The sequence below is a fragment of the Mustela putorius genome, unplaced genomic scaffold (assembly GCF_011764305.1).
Source record: "Mustela putorius furo isolate JIRA1106 unplaced genomic scaffold, ASM1176430v1.1 tig00000407_pilon_pilon_pilon, whole genome shotgun sequence".
Taxonomy (NCBI): Eukaryota; Metazoa; Chordata; class Mammalia; order Carnivora; family Mustelidae; genus Mustela; species Mustela putorius.
In genome coordinates this window covers 1,530,917-1,554,609 of record NW_025421373.1, presented here as the reverse complement: position 1 = coordinate 1,554,609, position 23,693 = coordinate 1,530,917, and the positions used below count along the sequence as shown (strand labels likewise).

At 35.7% G+C, this 23,693-nt stretch overlaps 1 pseudogene; it reads right to left on the bottom strand.

Moving 5' to 3' along the window:
- Positions 1–4,054: 4,054 nt before the first annotated feature.
- The window catches only part of LOC101675750, a 56,906-nt pseudogene continuing 37,267 nt past the window's right edge, over positions 4,055–23,693 (bottom strand).

The following is a 23,693-nucleotide window of genomic DNA, read 5'->3' as shown; positions in this document are numbered from 1 at the left end:
AGGAGTTTATCCCACCAAAAGCAAAGGTCCCAAATCTAAAATTTTTAGAAATGATTCCTCTAGTAGATAGGTTATTTGAATGGCACTCACTAATGGTTTTCATATAGCCATACCTTTGGCTCTGTAACTGTATCCCCTCAGCCTGATCCTGACCTCAGTCCTGTGACTTGCCTTGGTCAGTGGGACAAAATAAATGTAACACACAGCAAGACTTGAAATGGGACTTCCTTATTTCTGGCACTGCATAAAGATCAAACCCTGACTATTCTACTGGACCATGAAAGACCAAATGGAACAGAGACAAGTGAATCCCAATCTATTTGAGTCCATTCTATAATAACCAGTCATCAGCACATTTTCCAGGTGACACCGGACACATAAAGAAGGCAAAAATGAGATCAGCTAAGTCTGGCCTAGCTTAGTAGAACCACCCAGCCCACGCTCAGATTTATATTTACAAGCCACTGAGTTTTAGTGCTCTCTGTTATACAGCATTATTGTATCAGAAAATCTAGTCAACTCGCTGAAAAAAAATATTGTTTCAGTATTTTATTAGAACTGAATCAGAAATTAAGACTTAAGGAACTTTCTATGAATTTACAAATTTGAGACTGGATAAATGCAACTCCTTTTAGATCAACTATATATTTCAGACCAAAGTAGAATATAGTATCTAAACAGTTGGCATAAATTAATAGTTTGTGTAGAAGGACAATATGCCCATATTAATTCCACATGGAGAAAAGAAGACAAAATCACAATAATTAATTTGTTATCCCTGAAGCAGGAAAATATAGAAAATATATATTTTCCCCTAAAATTCATATGTTGAAACCCAATCCTCAACATGTCATACTGCAGCTAGGGCCTATTAGGAGGTGAAAAAGGTCTAATGAGCTCATCACTGTGAGGGCTTAACCTAATAAGGTTATTGTCCTTATAAGAGGTGGAGGAGACACTAGAGTTTTCTTTCCCTCCTCCATGTAAAGACACCATGAGAAGACACCAAACTTTCAGTTATCAACCTACACGAAAGAGAAATCTCTTGGGACGCCTGGGTGGCTCAGTTGGTTAAGCAGCTGCCTTCGGCTCAGGTCATGATCCCAGTGTCCTGGGATCGAGTCCCACATCGGGCTCCTTGCTTGGCAGGGAGCCTGCTTCTCCCTCTGCCTCTGCCTCTGCCTGCCTCTCTGTCTGCCAATGCTCGCTCGCTCTCTCTCCCTCTATCCCTGACAAATAAATAAATAAAATCTTAAAAAAAATTAAAAAAAAAAAAGAAAGAAAGAAAGAAAGAGAAATCTCACCAGGAACCCAGTTGGCTGACACCTTGGTCTTAGACTTCCAGCTTTCAGAACTGTGAGAAATAAATGTCTGTTGTTTAAGTCACCCAGTATATGATATTTTGTTATGCCAGTCTGAGAAGACTAATATAATACAGAAATAAAATTTGAATGCAAATCTTGGGAATAGATAAATTCATAGATATTTACATTCACCTTTTTTTTTTTTGATTTGGATGTCATAGTTTTATTTTTATTTTGTTTTTATTTTGAACTGCAATCATTTTATTCACTGATACAGTGTCCCTAAACATCTTTGGGTTCTTTCCCTTCTTCCAATCCTATCTCAGCTCCTCCAGATCAAAACATTGTGTTTATGTCCGAGAGCAGCAACTCATCACACCCCTCTCTTTGGCTCTTTTTCTCCTGGGCTGAAACAGAAAACTTTACTCAAAATAGCAGGCCATATCAGAACAAGAATGTAATGAACACACTTTTCATAGGCAAAGAGAAATAAGATAATAGGGGAGCCTGGGTGGCTCAGTGGATTAAGCATCTGCCTTCCGCTCAGGTCATGATCTCAGGGTCCTGGGATCAAGCCCCTCATTGGGCTCTCTGTTCAGCAGGGAGCCTGCTTCACCCTCTCTCTGTGCCTGCCTCTCTGCCTACTTGTGATCTCTCTCTGTCAAATAAATAAATAAAATCTTAAAAAAAAAGAAATAAGATCATAAATGATATGAACATTTGTGTGTCTGTGAAGTATTTTTTTAAATTATTTTTTGTTTTTGTTTTTCTTATTTGAGAAAATTAATGCACCATTTAGTTTGCTGAATGGTAATTTAGTGCATGACTTTTTAAGGTTTATTGTATTCTCCTGTTGTTGGACATTGGGCCTGTTTTCCTAATTTGGGAATATGCCTGCTATAAATATTCTTATATACAGAGGCTTTAGCAACAATTTTCATTTCTTCAAATTAAATACCTTGGAGTTGAAATGCCACGCATTCTTCCAAGAGACTATACTCATTCTGATGGCCTTACATCCTTTCCTATCTTTTAAGATTATTTTAGTTTTTCTACCAAGTGGTCAACGTTATTTATTTTTGATATTTTCACAGGATATAGAATCCTAGGTAGAGTTTTGTTTTGCACTCAAAAAATTCATTAAGTGGAAAGCATTCTTTTTTTTTTTTAGTTCTTTTTTTTTAAGTTTTTATTTAAATTCCAGTTAGTTAACATCCAGTGTAACATCAGTTTTAGTAGAATTTAGTTGATTCATCACTTCCATACAATACCCAGTTGTTGGAACACAACTCAGATCCTCACCTACGTGACTGGGGTCCTGTTGAATCCTTTGGGAAAACTCAAGGAGATGAAGGGGAAGAGTTTTCCTGGGCCATGGCCTGGAATAAACATGGGAGGATCCCTGGAGTGTTTTCACGTCCTCCTTTAGATAGATCTGGTAAGTATGGAGAATCCTGAACTTGCTCTTGTCATTTAAAGCCAAGAGATGTTGTCATTTAAAGCTAAGAGATAATCATGGTTCACTTGTCTCTCTTGATTGTCTGCACATAAATCACATCTCACATGTAGCCCTTGCCCTGCACATAAATTTATATCCTGTTTGTAATCAGATTTTGTGGAAGGTATAGAAGAAGTGATTGTAAGAAATAAAGACATCTACTGGTATCAGTCGGTAGTCCCCTCATCATTTTTGCTCTGATCACCAGGATCCCCACCTCGAAAAGGTGACAGGTGGCACCTGAGCAGGGACCTGAAATCCAAGAACAGTCACGCAGTCATCTGGAGACCCTCACTAAAGGAGGTAAGTGAGAACGATGGGGCAGAATCAAAGTCGCGCCCAGACTTTTCTAGCATTAATACAAAACTTTTTATCTCAGGGAGGTGCTCGAGTATCCAGATGTCAATTAAGAACTTATCTGGATGTTATTTGCCAATATAATCCTTGGCTTCCCGATGAAGGAAACTTGGAAGAGACAAATTGGGAGCGCGCATGCCATAATGTGGAAAAGGTTTATAGATAAGGTGAAAAAATTCCTGTGGAATTTTGGGTTACATGGACATTGGTAAAAACAGTAATTTTAATTATTAGAGGGGAATGTTAAGGATGTGGATCTTAAGGCTGAAACAGTTGCCTCTCTGCGTACATATGAGTTAGATGATGAATCAACCCGACAAATTCAATCCGAAAGTAAAAAAAAATATTTTTCGACAAAAAGGACAAACACCATGTTTCTCCTTTGGCCACCTCACTTCCGATTCCCTCCGAGGATGAGGATGAGGAAATAACAGCAGGCTTCTTTGGCGATGAGGGGAATGATACTGGGTTGGATGATAATTTACGCATGTTACAATTAAGACCAACAAAAACTAAAAAACACAATTCTGTTTCTACTCCGTCTCGCCCCCAGGAGCTGCACTTAGTTTTCCCTGTAACTTTTCATGCTAATGGGCCAAGTACTTAGGATGGGATGTCGATGGAGACTGTAAGAGAATTTAAAAAGGCATGTTCCATGTACGGGCCAGCTTCTCCTTATTGTTATGGATATTTATCCAGTTGGAGCAATAACATCTGCTGGATTCCCAATGATTTTCAACTCATAGCTAAAATGGTATTAATCTCTTCTGAATTTCAAAAATGGAAGATGTGGCTTTCTGAGGAGGCACATGAAAAGGTCAGGAGTTTAGGACAGAGAGGGAATGTAGCAGCTGTTACTTATGACATGCTCATAGAACAGGAGCTTGGATGACTTCTAATCATCAAACTCGTAACATCCCTCCTGCAGTCCTTCCCCACATACATGATGTGGCCTTACAAGCCTGGCAAAAAATTTATTTGGGTACTGATTACACTGCCAGTTATACAAAAATACAACAAGGGCCTAAAGAGCCATACGTTGATTTTATTGGCAGGTTAAAAGAATCATTGGAAAAGCAGGTAAGAGGAGAGCAAATTCAGGAAATACTCTTAAGACAACTGGCATATGATAATGTTAATGAAGATTGCCAGGCCCTGATTCGATGACCTCTTAGAGAATCTGGCAATGTCATGGTTTATTTAAAAGCTTGTCATAACATAGGATCCTTTAAACATCAGGCCCGAGTAAGAGTGTGAGAAACCATGGCTGTTCAAATACATTGCAGGCAAAATGGACACAAAAAAATAATGCCGTCTCCCTCCCTGTCTAGTCACCCCCTCTCCTGCCAACTGCCTGAATAAATCCAAGATTGAACTCCCTAATGTTTGTCCCTGCTGTCGACGAGGCAAACACTGGGTCAAGAAATGTAAGTCTAAAACCAATAAAGATGGAAATCCTTTGGGGAACTCTCATCATGGAAACTCCCTAAGGGGGCAACCCCAGGCCCCAATAAATGTGGGGCCATGGAACTTCCCTATTCATTTTGTACCCAAAAGCGACTCTCAGTAATGGACGTAGTCCCTGCTACTCAGGGGAATGCTGCTCTTGATATCCCTTTCCCTAAGGCTTGTTTTATACATCCATCTCAATGTCCTTATAAATTGTCAATAAACCTGTATGGACCTATATCCTCCAAATGGTTGGTCTGCTTGGATGAAGTAGTTTAACTATGAAAGAAATTACAGTGCATACTGGAGTTAATAGACTCCAATTATTATGGTGAGATTCAAATTATGGTTTCTGTCACTATTCCTTGGACCTATTCAGCAGGCAAACGAGTTGCCCAACGTTTGTTACTCCCTGTATTACGCCTACTCAATCTTCAAATTTTAGGGATGGAGGATTCGGTAGTGCTAATAAAAAGATTCATTTTACTAAGAAACTGTTTGAAGGAAGTCAACCCCAAATGAAGCTTTCTATTATGGGATGAATATTTGAAGGGCTTTTATATTCTGCAGCAAATATCTCTCTATCATTTCTTGTCAGTGTTGGCAAACGCCAGTGGCCTACAATGCCTGCTGATTATGCCCTTGAGGGTCTTGGCTATGTAACTACTTAACAATTGAGACAAAGCAGTCAACCTCTGCCCTATAGGGGCCTAGAGGGATTACAAGGTCGTATTCAACTTTACATTGCCCCCATACCCGTTGATCTCTGGGGACAAGATTTATTATAATGGGATGCTGAAATTCACATACTTACATCCTAACAAAAAACATGATGAAAAACATGGGGTATATTCCTGGGAAAGGTTTAGGTAAAAACTTACAAGGAGTGCCTGAACCTATAGATCTTAACCCTAATAATACTCGCACTGGGCTGGGTTTTATATAAGGGCCATTGGGGTTGATAAGGCCCCTTCACTAATTCCAATAATCTGGAAAAGTAAGGAGCCTATTTGGACCTCTCAATGGGCCCTCACATTAGAAAAGCTGAAGGCTCTAAAAGGTTTAATTCAAGAACAATTGGAAAAGGGACATTTTGAGCCTTCTTTTTCTCCTTGGAATTCTCCAGTTTTTGTTGTAAATAAAAGGTCAGGCAAATGGAGATTATTACTAGATCTCCGTAATATTAATGCTGCAATGGTAACTGTGGGTGCATTATAACCAAGACTTCCTGATCCCTTTTGTATACCTACTAAATGGTCTTTAGTAGTTTTGGATTTACAAGACTGCTTTTACACTATTCCTATCCACCCCTCAGACAAAGAGAATTTTGGATTTTCAATTCCAACATTAAATCAACAAGAACCTTTACAAAGATTTCAATGGAAAGTTCTCAAGGCATGACTAACTCTCCTACGATGTGCCAGTATTTTGTGGGAAAGAATCTTGAGCCCACTCTGACAATTATATCCCATATGTTGTATTATCCATTAACATAGATGATATCTTACTAGCAGCCCCAACCCCATAGGTCATACATCAGTTGTTTTCAAATACACAAAAATACCTACAATAGGCCAGTCTTATAATAGCTTCTGAAATGGTACAATTTATTCCACCTTTCTCCTATTAGGTCATATTATACTACTTTTCGTCCTCAGAAGTTTTTCCATTTGTCAAGATATTTTAAATATTCTAAATGATTTTCAGAAATTGTTAGGAGATATTAATTGGACCAATGTTGGGTATTCCTACACAGCAACTTACAAATCTATTTGCCACTCTTGAAGGAGACCCTAACTTTGATAGGCCTCGAAGTTTAACACCAAAGGCTGAACAGGAACTTGAGTTCCTTGCAGAATGTCTTCATGAAGTGTTCTTGTGTCCATATGATCCTATATTACCTTTACTATTATTTCAATTCCCTACTCCCCATTCACCTACAGGGGTGATAGCTCAACAAGACTCTCCTTTAGAATGGATCTACTTGAAATACTGAGCTCCTGAGGTTTTAACTGTATATGTTGACAACCTTGCAGATCTCATTATCCTTGGCCAAACCAGATGTCTTCAAATATTGGGATACGACCCTCAAGTTATCATTCTTCCAATTTCTATAAAACATTTTTCTTCCCTATTTCCCTTGAATGATCATCACTACCGCAGGATATTTTGGAACCATTGGAAACCATTACCCTGCAGGTAAATTATGAGATTTCCTAAAAAAGACATTATTGTAATTTTTAATATCTATAAAACTAGTCCAATTCCAGGTGCTCCTGTGTATTATATTGACGGCTCCTCGACTGGAAAAGGAGGCATACATGGACCTGGCTTAAGCCTCTTAATTCAAAGACAGTATGCATCAGCACAATAAACAGAAATATTCATTCTTACTGCTCTGTTAATTCGTATTTATGCACTTAACATTGTTTCTGATTCTGCTTATGTTGTTGGTCTCTTTCCCACCACTGAAATAGCTCAGATATCTACAACACCAAAAACCATGTTACACCTTCTCATGAAACTACAGTCCCTTGCACAATCACGTTCCCATCCTATGTCACCCATATAAGGGCCCATTCTTCTCTCCCAGGACCCATGGTAGAAGGTAACCATCAAACAGATATCCTGACATGTCCTATTTTCATATCACCAGCAGATGAACACTCGGTTTTACATACTAATGCTAATCGACTGCACAACCATTACTGCATTCCACTTCAAAAGGCACATAACATTGTTCAATCCTGTCCAATTTGTGTACCTTTGCAGGGTCGCCCACACCCTTCAGGAGCCAATCCTTGTGGCTAGCAAACTAAAGAACTATGGTAAATGGATGTAACTCATTTCAATCTCTTTCTTGTCAACCTTATTTACATGTTGTTATTGATACATTTTTAAAATTTATTTGGGCAGTTCCTTAATCCTCTGAGTCCTTTACTGCCATCCGCTCTACTCTGTGGCAATGTTTTATTGCTATGGGGGGTCCCTACTACCATAAAAACTGATAATGCATTGGCTTACACAAGCCACAAATTTACTGCCTTTTGTTCTGATTGGCAGATTCATCATATTACAGTATACCTTATATCCCAAAAAGACAAGGCACAGTTGAACGAGCTCATCCATACACTAAAACTGCAATTATTAAAAAACAAAAAAGGGGGGCGCCTGGGTGGCTCAGTGGGTTAAGCCTCTGCCTTCAGCTCAGGTCATGATCTCAGGGTCCTGGGATCGAGCCCCACATCGGGCTCTCTGCTCAGCAGTGAGTCTGCTTCCTCCTCTCTCTGCCTGCCTCTCTGTCTACTTGTGATCTCTCTCCCTCTCTCTGTCAAATAAATAAATAAAATCTTTAAAAAAAAAAGGGGGAACCCCCAAGGGTGTTTTAGCACTCTCTTTATTTACTCTTTGATTTTTAAAAATTTACCCCAAGGCGACATTCAGACAGCAGTAGAAAAACACTTCTCAATCACAAGAGTCCCTAAAAGCATCTATTGCTATTTGGTTCAAATCTTTTAATGAATGGCTCCCTGGCTTCCTATTACAGAAAGGCAGAAGGTCTGCTCTTATATTCTCAGATTCTGGTGATGGACCCTGTGGAACACTATGGTTTCCTCTTCGGCTCATCAGGCCCCTGAAAACCAATGGCCCTGCTGATAATCACTGCACCCCAAATCTCCAAAAAAGATCCAGAAATACAAGAGTCACAGAAGGTCACTCACAAGATTCATGTGCTGTCCCTTCCTAAGAAGAGACCATATCAGTGTAGGGCTGATCCATCCAGATGGGGTCAGATTAAGGACCTATCAGCTAAAAGAGAAGCAGTTTTACGATCTACCCAAAGCCCATAGACCCCTGATAACTTGTTTTTGGCTATGGTTGTTCTTCTGACCTGTACATCAGCAGGTACTGTCTCCTCAAACAACGAGTGAACAAATAACAGGCATCTAGCTTGGAATTGGCACTTAAGATGTTGCAATTAAAAAGCAGAAAAGGGGAATTATTGGAACACAACCAGATCCTCACCAATGTGACTGAGGTCATGTCGAATCCTGTGAGCAAACTCCAGGAGATGGAGGGCAAGAGTCTTTTTAGGCTGATGCCTGGAATAAACATGGGAGGATCCCTGGAGTGTCTTCACGTCCTCCTTTAGATGGATCTGATAAGTGTGGGGAATACTTAACTTGCTCTTGTCATTTAAAGCTAAGAGATGCTGTCATTTAAAGCTTAAGAGATAATCGTGGTACACTTGTCTCACTTGACTGCCTGCATGTAAATCACATCTCACATATAGCCCATGCCCTGCACGTAAATTTCTATCCTGTTTGTAATCCAATCTTGTGGAAGGTATAAAAGAAGTGATTGTAAGAAATAAAGACATCTACTGATCATGAGTAGGCAGTCTCCCTGTCATTTTGGCTCTGAGCACCAGGATCCTAACCTCGCGAAGGTGACACCCAGTTCTCATCACAAGTGCCCTCCTTAACGCCCATTGCCTACTTAGCGTATCCCCTCACCACATCCCCACTGACAACCCTCAGTTTGTTAAGTGTAGAACATTCTTCAGACCCATGAATTATTCTTGAATTAGAGGAATGATATCAGCATGATTCTCACCTTAAACTCCAAAGCCCCAAAAATAAGACTAAATGAGTCATCATGTAAGGATATCCAAGTGTCCCTACCCTGTGTTCCTAGAAAAGAATAGTAGTATCTTGTAATCCATTGTTTCAGTGAAGGCCCAAAACACCCCAAACAGACAAATGACAGAAAATGGAAACGTCCCAACCTGCATTTGAATTCCTGGTTCACAAGGAATTAGGAAATGACCCCAATACAGCTGAGCTTAATCTCAGTGCTCTGGGGCAGGTGACAAGAAAAGAAGTGGAGAAACATAGTTGCCAAACTGAGCTTTCTATGACTCCAGGCACAGAGTCACAAAACAGAGGCTGTAGCAATCAACATTCAGCATTTTAGTTGGTACTATAATTTAGGGAATAAACCTTCCCAAGGAAAATAGGAAATCAAGGAATGTTCACCCTAAGACCTTAGGAGCTTTCTAAGAAACTTCTAGGAAAATTACCAATGTTTTTTTTTTTTTTAAAGGTTTTTTATTTATTTATTTGACAGAGATCACAAGTAAGCAGAGAGGCAGGCAGAGAGAGAGAGAGAGAGAGGAGGAAGCAGGCTCCCTGCTGAGCAGAGAGCCCGATGCAGGACTCGATCCCAGGACCCTGAGATCATGATTTGAGCCGAAGGCAGCGGCTTAACCCACTGAGCCACCCAGGCGACCACCAATGTTTTTTAATAAACTCATAGACTCACAGGGCCAAATACAACTATACTCATTAAATACAAATCAATTGAAAATACATATACGGTGTTTCCTCTTTGATCAAAAGTCTTAACAATGCAAAGAGTTATTTTAAAAAATAATACTTCTAGAATAAATGAAACAAGATGGGAGAAAGACAAACCATAAGAGACTCTTAAAGCCACAAAACAAACTGAGGGTGGCCAGGGGGGAGGGGAGTATGGAGAGGATGGTGAGGTTATGGACATTGGGGAGGGTATGTGCAATGGTGAGTGCTGTGAATGTGTAAACCTGGCGATTCACAGACCTGTACCCCTGAGGCTAATAATACCTTATATGTTTATAAAAAATTAAAAAAAAATCTTTAAGAGTATGAAAAAAAAGTTACTTCTATTATTGTAATACATTTTTAAAAACATGTTATAAAATGCAATGCATTATTAAAAGTTATCCTTTAAATAGTAATATTTAGATGTGATTCAAGCTACTTTTTAAAAAAAATTACCATTGTGTATTATATTTCCAATGATCTTATTTATTTATCCCTTCCTTCTGCTTAGCAAACTTCTGTTAACATTTCTTCTTGAATAGTTACACAGGCAATGACTCCTCACTTCATTTGAGAAAATTTTTTATTATTTTACTCTATAGAAAGGTATCTTCCTAGGTATAAAATTTTAGCTTTCTCCTTAACTGTCAGCTCTTTAAAGGGTATTCCATTGTCTCCCTATTTACAATATTTTTATCAGAAATATGTTGTAATTCCTAACCTCTGTATATAATACATCTTTTTCTTTAGGTATATGCAATTGCTTATCTTTGAGTTCTTTAATTTGAACCTAATATGCCAAAGTTTAGGGATTAAAAAAAAAATTCATCCTTCTTTTTGCATAAGGTTCGTATCTGCAACTGTGTGTCATTAAGTTTGGAAAATTCTTGTTGCATATTTTTTAGTTATTTATTCTCTCATTTTTTCTATTTCTTTATAGTCTTCTGTAATTCTACTTACATGTATGCAAGATCATTACTTATTATTCCACAACTCTTAGATCCTGTTCTCTTTTATTCACTCTTTTCTTCATAGTGTTTGAGTTTGTATAATTCCTACAGACATATATTCACATTTAAGCCAATTTTTTAGTTCATTGACTATACTGAGTCTACTCATGAACCAATATACTTTTACTTGGTATCTTATTTTTAAATTCCTTGCATTCCTTACTAATTTTTGTTAACTTTCCAGCTCTCTGCTGGAAGTCATTAAGCAAGTCTACCTGATCTTGCATAATCCTTACCTTTTCTAATTAATTTTTTATTTCTTTTGTTTTCTTTTTTCCTATGTGATAGCCCCAACATCTGTCATATGTGAGTCTGATTTTAGTAATTTCTTTTTCTCTACAGACTGCCTTTTTTTGGGGCACCTGGGTGGCTCAGTGGGTTAAGCCGCTGCCTTCGGCTCAGGTCATGATCTCAGGATCATGGGATCGAGTCCCGCATCGGGCTCTCTACTCAGCAGGGAGCCTGCTTCCCTTCCTCTCTCTCTGCCTGCCTCTCCATCTACTTGTGATTTCTCTCTGTCAAATAAATAAATAAAATCTTTAAAAAAAAAAGACTGCCTTTTTTTTTTTTTTTTTTTTACTTTTTTTAGGTCTCAAATTTTGTTGTGTACGACATTAGATGCTGATACACACACACACACACACACACAAACACTATGCTAGGATTTGATCATAACTTCTTTATTCTAGGCCTTTATTTTGTAGGGTTAGTTAATATACTCTGGCCCGAGATTAAAGTTAATTGTTTCACTCATTACCTTCTCACTTAAAGTCCAGAGACTTCAAAATTATTATACCATGTCTTATGTTTTAGTTGTGAGTTAATTTTCCTAAAGGAGTCTTCTATTAACAGCTCCCTGTTTAGGTTTTTCATTTGTGCTATTACCAAGACAGAATCTGCCTCTTGCACCTTCCAGATGTATTCCTCTGATATATTTCCTCAGTGCTTTTAAGTATGGTAGTGGGAGCACATTCAGAGAGTGTTATCTGAAAGAAGATGTGGTATATATACACAATGGAATATTATGCAGCCATCAAAAGAAATGAAATCTTGCCATTTGTGATGACGTGGATGGAACTAGAGGGTATCATGCTTAGCGAAATAAGTCAAGTGGAGAAAGACAACTATCATATGATCTCCCTGATATGAGGAAGTGGAGATGCAACATGGGGGTTAATGGGGTAGGAGAAGAATAAATGAAACAAAATGGGATTGGGAGGGAGACAAACCATAAGTGACTCTTAATCTCACAAAACAAACTGAGGGTTGCTGGGGGGAGGGGGGTTGGGAGAAGGAGGGTGGGATTATGGACATTGGGGAGGGTATGTGCTATGGTGAGTGCTGTGAAGTGTGTAAACCTGGTGATTCACAGAGCTGTACCCCTGGGGATAAAAACATATGTTTATATAAATAAATAAATAAAAAATAAATGATTAAAATAAGAGAGAGTGTTATCTCAGGTTCTGATTAAGACTCAGTCTTATATAGAACACTGAATCCTGGTCATTGAATGTGTCCTTCTCAGTATTTTTGCTCCTGTTCCTGATAATAATGTTGGCTCGTATATTTTCATGCCCATCTCCTTAGATATAGCTTTATATTTCCCTCTTTTACCCCCACTTCACAACTTAAGTGTCTTCTACCACTGCCCTTAAAGTACAGTTTTTTTCTTGTCCTTTCCTCTTTAGAGTAAGCCCTTTCCCCATCTTTTGGAATATAGGAGAAATAGGTCTGGGTGCATTGTGGACCAGTGACTGCTGTCCCTTTGCCCAAACAGAACTATTGACTCACAGAAAGTTTTCTCAGTGTTCTTGGTGATTTTCCCTATGAACACATAGTGTTTCTTAGGAGTAGATATAAAAATTTCCATTTCTATAATTCCCTAGGGTCTTCACACTTTCATGCAAGTCTATAAATATACTTTATTTATTAACAATCTCCATTTTAATCACATCACTAGCATATATATTTCATGACATTTATCACATGTAATAAAATGCTCAGGCCCCATTTTCCCCCACGTTTCTTTGTTTGGATTTCATTCTGGCCTTGTGTGCATAGTTTACTCTTGGGTTCCAGAAAGGCTAATAATTTTTCACTTGTCTAGATTTTCATTTTTTAAATCTAGAAATGATATATATGTCAGCTCTCTGGCTCTCCCAGCTGGAATGCAAATTTTGTCATTGTTGACTAAAAGAGGAAAGTTATATCATATCAATGGATTCTTTTAAAAGTTTAAAACGTCAAGTCATTCATTTTAAAGTTTCTTACTATCCTTTATTCCAAAGACTGTTTCTCAGTATAATATGCCAAAAATATAATATAATTTATCCATTAAGAATAATATGGAGATTCTACTTAATGGATATTACATTTGATGAATCAATTATAGTTACATTTATTTTATGATGTGTACAAGCCCAGGCTGCACACTATCAATGCTACTGCTAAATATAGTAATACAAAATCTAGAAAATGCTGTAAGGATAAGGAAAAAAATCTGAATTGAAATGTTTTGAAGACAAGATAAATTATTCTTATTTGAAGATAGTATGATAAAAATGATGATCAGGGCGCCTGGGTGGCTCAGTGGGTTAAGCCGCTGCCTTCGGCTCAGGTCATGATCTCAGAGTCCTGAGATCGAGTCCCACATCGGGCTCCCTGCTCAGTGGGGAGCCTGCTTCCCTCTCTCTCTCTCTCTGCCTGCCTCTCCATCTACTTGTGATTTCTCTCTGTCAAATAAATAAATAAAATCTTTAAAAAAAAAAAAAATGATGATCATTAAAAAAATGATCATTTAAAAAAATGATCAAAAAAATAATCTCAATATTTTCACCTTATATGTGAGGGAGATTAAAACAATAGCATTTACTATGCATTAACCGTTGTCTCAAAATATAATAAATGTAGGGGTGCCTGGGTGGCTCAGTGGGAAAAAGCCTCTGCCTTCAGCTTGGGTCATGATTCCAGGGTTCTGGGATTGGCCCCACATCGGGGTCTCTGCTCGGGGGGGAGCCTGCTTCCCTTCCTCTCTCTCTGCCTGCTTGTGATCTCTGTCTGTCAAATAAATAAATAAAATCTTTAAAAAATATATAATAAATGTCAGATAGCATAGATAAGTCCAGGATCTAACTTTGAATGAGAATACAGAATACTTCTACAACAAAAATTTACACTGAGGAAAACTGGCTATCATATATGAATAAATACTGTAAAATTGTTTTATTCGTTACCTATTGCTACATAAGGAATTCTGTAACTTGAAAACAATCTGAATTTGATTACGTCACAATTTCTGTGGGTCAGGAATCCAGGTATGGCTTAGATAAATCATTTACTTCAGGATTTCTCAGGAAGCTCTGATAAGGTGCTTGCAACAAGATTCAACTGGGACAGAATCAGCTTCTAAGTTTACTTAATGTTTTTTGCTGGAGTTTGGTTCCTGTCAGCCCTTGGACTGACAACCCCTGTTCTTTGCTGGCTGTTGGATGGAAGAAAACTTCAGCATCTTGACATGTGGGTTTCTCTCAAGAGGCAGCTTCCTTCATCAAACCCAGCAAGAAAGAATCTGCTATCAAAATGGAAGCCACATTCTTTTATAACCCAACAATTTCATTATGTTTGTTATATTCTATTGCCTAGAATATAGTAAATAAGTCTCACACTCAGAGAGTGGGAATTATACAAAGGGAGGTGGGAATTGTCAGACAGCATCTTCATAGTCTATTTATTATGATTATACCAACTAAAGGAGAGAGAACCTTACAACTACCATAACAAAAAAGATAATAAAAAATAGGCCATGCATTTATAGAAAACTAATAGATATTGAAAGTAGCACTATATTTCATATGGGGGAATGATATACAATGTTAATAAAGTATTTCTCTATGGGAAAGAAAAATGCATTTTTTTTTCAGATTTTAAAAAATTAATATTTGACAGAGAGCACAGAAGGCGTAGGAGAGGGAAAAGCAGTCTCCTTGCTGAGCAGTGCCTCAGATTATTACTTGATATTGTATTAGTTTCCTAGGGGTTCTATGAAAAAGCACTACAAACTTGAGGTCTTTAAATAAAAGAAATTGAAGTTCTTACAGTTCTTAATGTGAGAAGTCCAAAATCAAAGCATGACAGACCATGCTCTTTCTGAAGACTCTAGGAGAGAATTTTTTCCATGAAATTTTTTTAGTGCTTAACCAACTGAGCCACCCAGGTGCCCCAATTATTATTCTTAATAGCATATGTAAAGTTGGATTCCAGGTTGATTAAATAAATACATTTGTAAACTAAAACTATAACTATAATGGAGGAAATGTTAAGAACATGTTATTTTTACCCAGGGTAAAAATTAAACAGCATTCTTAAAACTTCAAAAGTCTAAATGATATTGTAAGAAACCAATCTGCTTATATAAAACAGTGTTGTATTAATGAAACCATGGATTAAGTTAATAGAGAGTCGAAGAATAGATGGTGGTATTTATAATATCTGAAATTAAAAAAAAACAGATACAAATACAGGAAATGAAAAGTAATACAACAAATTTATGTAAACAGAAAAAATGATTTAGTTTTATAGACACACTATTAAGAAAATATGAAATATAGAGATTAACAAGATTTACAGAAGTTTAAGTTCTTTATTTACCCAAAAAATGTAAGTTAAAGAATTGATGGATATTAGCTTGCACTTAGTAAACTGAAAAAACTTGTAGCCAAAATTGTGTCCAGGAGCATAGGCCATTCTGGTATATAATCTGATATTACTCAGATAAATAAAATAGAGTAATTATTCATAAAGTAGAACTTACCCTCTGTGTATATCTCACAAATAATTTCACTTACTTCATTTCCTAACTGTATATGTACAACGATGTTCATTTAACTACTTCTGGAGGTAGGAGTTTTGTGGGAATCCAAGTGTCAACTGCTGGGTGAGGAGATAGGTAAAATGAGAAAAATGGTGTCCAGCTGTTGTGGGTTGAATTGTGCTCTCCAAAAAAGTATGTGGAAGTCTTCAGATCTAATATCTGTGAATGTTACCTTATTTAGATATAGGGTCTTTGTAGAGGTGATAAAGTCAGTTAGGACGTGCCCTAATATAATAGGACTGGCGTCCTTGAAGAAATGAAAACAGAGATCCACACATATGGAAAGAATGCCATATACTGACAGAGGCAGAGACTGGCATGATGCATTTACAAGCCAAGGGATGCCAAGGATTAAAGACAACACCCGTAACTAAGAAAATTTTATGGAAAAGAGTCTTTCCTAGAGTCTTCAGAAAGAGCATGGTTCTGTCAAGCTTTGATTTTGGACTTCTGAAATTCAGAACTGTAAGAGCTTCAATTTCTTTTATTTAAAGACATCATTTTTGTAGTGCTTTTTCATGGAACCCCTAGGAAACTAATAAGGCATCAAGTAATAATCTGCAGTTAAGAGTTGTAGGTTGAAGACAGCTATAATAGCATATGGGCATCAAAACAATATAATGCTGAATGTGCACACATAAAAAAGGCAGATTGGAATATATAATCCAAATTATGTAAATTAAGATGCAAGCATATATTGTATGTATGTGAATGTACTGTAAAGATCACATTTAAAGTACATTGCAATATTTACCTTTTGGAGGTGGTGTAATGAATATGAATTATGACTAAAAAGAATAACAAAAATAAGATAGTGGTATCAAAACTTACTGCAGATCTAGTTATCTCAGCATGGTTTAATTATTCTAAGGATGGGTATATAGGTCAATGAAAAAGACAGTAAATAAAAATAATTCACACACGTGTTAAACTGGATTACAGCAAAGTTAACAGTGTATGTCAATGGAGTAAAAGCAGCATTTTCTACAAATAGTAATGAAACAACTAGATATTCATATGGAAATGAAAAAGTAAACATTGATCATAATGTCACACCATCCACACGTTCAGTTACAGTGAAGTATAAAGTACAGAAGCTAAAAGTATAAGATGTTTTGAAGAACCAGAAATATAATTTTCAAGATATTAGATAAAGATGCACTTAAGAAGTCAAAATAATAAGAAATATAAAGAAATTATCAATTGGGCTTCATCAAATCTAAAAACACCTGTGCTCTTCAATGGAATATATTAAAATACAAAGGCATTCTCATGCAATGCTCATGAGATGTAGACCATGTGGTCATTCTAGACTGTAAATTAGCCTTCTTGGAGCAAAAAGGAGAATAAGTATCCTCCCATATTCTTTTAACTAGAGAATGTCTTATATGTGTATATTTCAAAGAAGTTCTTGCAAAACCTGTTAAGAATATATTTAGATATATACATATACTCAAGTACTATTCATTGTAGTAGGAAGCTGGAAGCATTCTGTGTGCTCATAGCTGGGAGACTAGATGGGTAAAATGCGGCATACTGAATAAAAAAATGATCAAAGAATATAAATCAGAAGTTAGGAGCAATAGATGGATTTTATTCTAAATGAATATTAAAAAACATTACATGAAAATAGATACATTAGAATTGTTATCTAACAGTAGATTGAATAATGGATATGGAATATAAGAAAAAAACCGATAAAAAATGAGAAAAGCAAGTGAAGGAACTTGTATATACTAATGATGGTATGTTGACATCAACTTAAGAGCTTGAGATAGTCAACTCTGCTCATAAAGTTCTCCACCCTAAAATTTTCATAGTACATCCAGCAAAATCCAATTTCTACTTAATATATGTTGGTTATATTATCCTTCAAAATGCAATCTAGTGCCTACATAAATGTGTAATGATATGTGTAGGCAATACACACCTAATTTGTGAATTTTGGGGGGGCACTAGTCAGGCACATTTAAATCAGCCTACTTGTTCAGTGAACATCATATTTATCTTTATACCCTTTAAATTACTTTTAATAAAGGCAGCCAGTTATAAAAATAAACTTGATATATAATATGACAAGCTATACAAAAATTGCAAATATAAATTCATAATCATTAGTTAAATTACAGGAACATTGGGTGAAAATACATTTAATTATATTCCATCTTGAATTATAGGAATAAACAGCATTGTAAATAAGACAAGTGTATCTGTAATTATTTTGATATACAATAAACTGGAGTAGGAAGATTTTCTTAACTGCATCTATAAAAGAAAATAAATTTAGATTACCTGAAGTTGCTTTTTTGTTTTTATTTATTGGATTTAAATTTTAAATGCATAGAATAAGTAATGCTTCATGTGAACTAGCATACTGGTTAATTAAAATATATAAAATAGAGAATGTTTAGATTATAAGATTTGGGATCTTTATTATTTTATTATTTTTTAAAAAGATTATTTATTTATTTATTTGTCAGAGAGAGAGAGAGAGAGTGAGCACATGCAGACAGAGTGGCAAGGAAAAGACAGAGAGAAGCAGGCTCTCTGCTGAGCAAGGAGCCCGATGTGGGACTTGATACCAGGACGCTGGGATCATGACCTGAGCCAAAGGCAGCCGCTAAACCAACTGAGCCACCCAGGCATCCTGGGATCTTTATTTTTATTGTAGACATTTACTGTCATAAATTTCCCTATAAGTACTGTTTTAGTGTATCCTTTAATTTTGGCATGGTGTGCCTTCATTTTGATTTATCTTAAAGTTTTTTTCTCTATTCCTTTTTGATGTCTACTTCAACCTGATGGTTACTTAGATATGTGTTATTTAAAACATCATGAAACATCATGACATTTTAGCCTTTCCCACAAATATGTGCTGATAAAGACACCCTGATTATTAACCCTGGCTTTGTTACCCGTTATTAGAATTACATTCACTTTGCTTCTCTAATACTTAATTCTATCTTCTGGACACTTTGACTGCCAAGTTCCATCTTCTATAGTCACGCTAATGATCTCAAGTCCATGAATATATTTCTTACCTCCAGCCCCAGCCTTCACAGACAGCCTGGTGGTAGACTCTGGTAGATACCAGAGTCCTGCCTTATTAGCACATTCTTTAAATGATCTTTGCTTAAGGAGTGTCCTTTGGTTTCATCCAGAAAATATAAGCAGGAATGGAGTCTTAGATTTTACTTAGCCAAGTTATTCTAACAGTTTCACCTACCAAAATCTTCCCCTTCCTGAATAATATATCAAATTGGTCATTTTCATCTCCACAGAAAAACTCATTCCAGGTTTTCTTGCTAAAATTCAGAGCTCTGACTCATGAGTCAGCATCCCCATGTTATAATTTTTTTCTTTTCTAGCCTAGTATTCAGCCCCAGGAGCCACTGTGACCTCTTCCCTAAGTCCCCTACAATCTATTTGTATTCATATTCTTTCTTTTCCTGCCAGCACATATTAGCCAGAACTATAATGTCTTTGGCATTCTTGATATATTTATTCTGGAGAAGGAACTTTAATTTCTTGCTCATGCTATTTTGATATAGATAATAAGTTGACACAGGTTAGAGTCAAAAGAGAGGAACCTTTATTTTATAAGTCACTAAAGTTACTATGTCTCTCGGCAATATAGGGTTATTTTAATGACTTTATCACCTCAAAACCCAGTAACTAATAAAAGGGACATTTTATTTGTCATTGATTTAGAAAAAGCACTCAACAATTCATTCAACACAGCAGTTTCTAATCAGAGAAAATAAAATGGTATTTAATTTTTTTTTTTTTTTTGCTTTGCATGTATTTGACAAATAAGAAGGGTTAATGTTTGCAGGTTCTTACGTATGTTAGAATGTTATTACCTTGTTTTGAAGGCCTTTATATTCATTCTTTATTATATCCTACATTATTTTCTGTGTCATATACTTACATGTAAGTGGAGTATAAGTTACTCATGAGCCCTCAGAAGTTTGAAAACTGTTGAGTAAAATTGAACAAAAAGGAGGGTGCACCTTTGAAAGAATTATATTCCCACAGCCCTCTCCATAAACCATCAGCCATTCTGTCTTCTGGTTCTATCATAGAAAGTGGGACAATTCTTTATAACACTGTATCTTATATACAAACTATTTATTTGTTTATATCATTATTGATAACATAAAATATGTGTACACTGTGTAACTGATATATGATATATGTTTCTAAAGTGAAAATTGTTTGAATATCTCAAGAGAGATTAAAACACTCATTTCTCCCATCAAAATTAACAAAAAATATTTTTTTAACATAAAGGCTCTCAAATCAGTTATTAAGCCAGACACATTTGATTTTGAATTATGAGATAGCATACAGTCTAAACAAAATACAAAATAAACTTTTTATGTTATTGCTTCAAATAAAATTGAAGTAAGATCATGTTAAGTTTGTTAGGGATGCCATAACAAAGTACTACAGACTAGGTGGCTTCAACAATAGAAATTTATTTTCTCACTGCTCTGAAATGTTGACAGGGTTGCTTTCTTTTGAGGCTTCTATCTTCTTGAGTAATAGGAAGCAGTATGTTCTGTGTCTTCTCATGTCTTTTTCTTTGTATGTGTCTATATCCAAATTCCCTTTTCTTATAAGAAAATCTGCTAAGTTAGGACGCAGACTAATGATGCCATTTTAAATGAATTACCTCTTTAAAGGCCCTATTTCCATAGTTGCCTTCTGAGGTCCTAGGTGTTAGAACCTCAAATATGGGAAGGGGGTGGAGGTTACCATTCAGTCCATAATACAGACCTATATTTGTAATTTGGTGTACAGGTTTTCAAAATATATGAGACATGTCATTGAATGTTCAAGGAAGAAGACAAGAAAAAGTAAACCCTATTTAACATAAATTATTTAAGTGATTCTAAGATAGCCAGAAAGCTTCAGTGAATAAGAGAAAATGAACTGATTTTTGTTTTTGTCATTTTCATGTCATAATTGTTGTTGTTTTTGTCATCAGTTCTTTCTATTATATTAAGTGTCAGCAAATTATTGTCTAACATCTCTTTTTGTAAATGAGATTTTATTGGAAAACACTCATATTGTTATGGATCCTGGCCAAAACAACCAAGCAGCACTGGGAGACCTTCGAGGATCAGAGGTTTATTTCAGGCCAGCGGGCCCAGAGGAGAGTAATCTCTCAAGGTCTGAGCCTTGGGGATATTTTATACACTTTTACTTCGGTATCTGTACCACTTTTGCAGTTGTGGCTGGTTAAGGTTAGGGGCAAGCCTGGAATGGCCCTGGGGCCAGAACAGGGATTTCCCCTGCTGGATTGGTCAACCACCTCAGAACACAGATTTTCCTTATCAACATCTGTTTGTTTAGGTGCTTCCTATGTGTTATGAAATTGTAGAATTGAATAATTGTGACAGACTTTATGGTTAGCAAAACCTAGTTATTATCTGGACAATTAGAGAAAAAAACAACGAACACCTCTAGTAAATTGTTGACTTGTTTCTCTCTTTTGTTCCTATTATTACTTACATGACTTAAGAACTGAAAAAAAAAAGATAATAAAAGAAAAAAATCACCTGGTTCCATAACCTTTATTTTCCACTGGGACTTAGAAATAGCTAAAAAGTTGCTATTAAATGTAACATATATACTTATTAACTTCAGTAATAACTCTTTTCTCTTCTTGACTTGCTCATTAGGATCTTTCCAATTATGACCAATCATATCATCTAACATATTCCATTTAGAGGGTTTATTGAAAGTATAAATGTCTCCTATAGTTCCTTTTTTTAAAAAATTTGTTTTTCTATTGTGGGAAAAAAGTAAAGCAATCAAGTTAATTATTTTTTTTATTAAAGATTTAATTTATTTATTTGACAGACAGAGATCACAAGTAAGCAGAGAGGTAGGCAGAGAGAAAGGGAAGCAGGCTTCCTGCTGACCAGAGAGCCCAAAGCGGGGCTCGATTCCAGGACCCCAGGATCACGACCTGAGCCGAAGGCAGAGGCTTTAACCCACTGAGCCACCCAGGCGCCCCCAAGGAATTATTTTTTTTTTTTTTTTTTTTTTTGATATTTTTTTTTTTTTTATAATTTTTTATTTTTATAAACATATATTTTTATCCCCAGGGGTACAGGTCTGTGAATCACCAGGTTTACACACTTCACAGCACTCACCAAATCACATACCCTCCCCAATGTCCATAATCCCACCCCCTTCTCCCAAACCCAAGGAATTATTTTTACCATAACTTAGTTTTAATGCAAAAGTAGTTTAAAGTCAGGCACTCAGCTCACTAAATGATCTACATTCTTCTGTGATGTTTATCTTAAAGTGCACCATAAGGTTTGTACATATTTGTTTAGCTTGTTTAAAATAGTTTGACATATGTGCATTGTCTTCGACATTAGCAGGTATTGGTATAATATCACATATATGAGGTATTGATAGATCCCAAACATATTAGAAAAGCATTTCATATACTGCATTTAGAGAGATACACAATAATTCATTAAAATTTATGTATCTTGTTGAAAGTGGAAAAAGAAAAAACACAGAATTTCATGGTAGAGTCTCATATCAGAACTGTTAGTTAAAAGTGTACATCCATGTTCAGCTCTCAAGTAAAATCAAGATAAGTTATTTACCTATGACTACTAATGGAACTGCATATCAATGTTAAACACCTTTTTTGTCTATACTGTGTAATTAATCTACCTACATTTGATCTATTTTCTTATACTTTTAAATACCCATGAATTATATTAAATAGGTACAGAATTTTGAATACTGTCTTGAGCATCTTAATTTCTTATTTTCAACATGTCTTCTTTGAAACTTTTTAAGAAGTAGATCTAATATATGCACAGAAAAATTATCAGAAGACAAAGGTCATTAAAGGGTAGTAGAATTTTGAAATATTTTATTCTATTATTTTCAGCTTTTAAAATGATAAATAATAAAAATGAGTAAAATAAATATCAATTTTATATGAAATATTTCCCTTTTCTATATTTTTAAAATTCAACTTAAAGATTTTAGTAGCAATGTGTTCATTTCTCCTAAGATCATATTTATTAAATTAATGCAAAGTGAAAATGAGACTTAAAAATTGTTTTCTAAGTTGTATAATTAAATATACCTTGCATATTTTATATAAAATGATTTTAAAGTCTGTTAAAATACACATAGGCTTAAGGTATTAGGGTCAGTATATATTGATCTCAAAATCCGATGATGTATTCTTTACAGAGCATGAAAAAATTTTGGTAAAATTTAAATCACACAGAGTATATCTAGTAAAATTCAGTGATTTCACTTTGAATAATATTGTGAATGTATTTATTTTTTCAACAAAAATAACTATGACAAAAAGACAAATATTCACGTGAAAATTTTGTATAGATTCTGAACTATATTTTGTTATAAAGAACAACAATTTCTCCAACTTTTTAATTTAGGCAATGCATATGTGTTATTTTTATCTTTGCCACTTAGGAAAACTAGAAAGATGTCTGACATGGTAGGATGCTATAATACAGAATTGTTGAACATGATTAAAAGTAACCATATTCATGGAATAAAGAGCTGAAAACTAACAAAGTACTGGATTGCTAAATTGGTGGTAAGCATGTATATTCAAATTGGATTTCAGTCATAATAAGAACTATTCAATAATTATTTTCCACTAAAAAAAAGAAAATATACTTTATTATAGCTAAACAGAAATTATTTTTCTCTCTGACCTTGATTCTTTTGCTAACCAACTGATTGACCTTTGACTTGTGCTGATTGATGGGGCAGAAATGCAAAGACTTTGCAATTAATAACTCTCTGCTGCTGCTGCTGAGT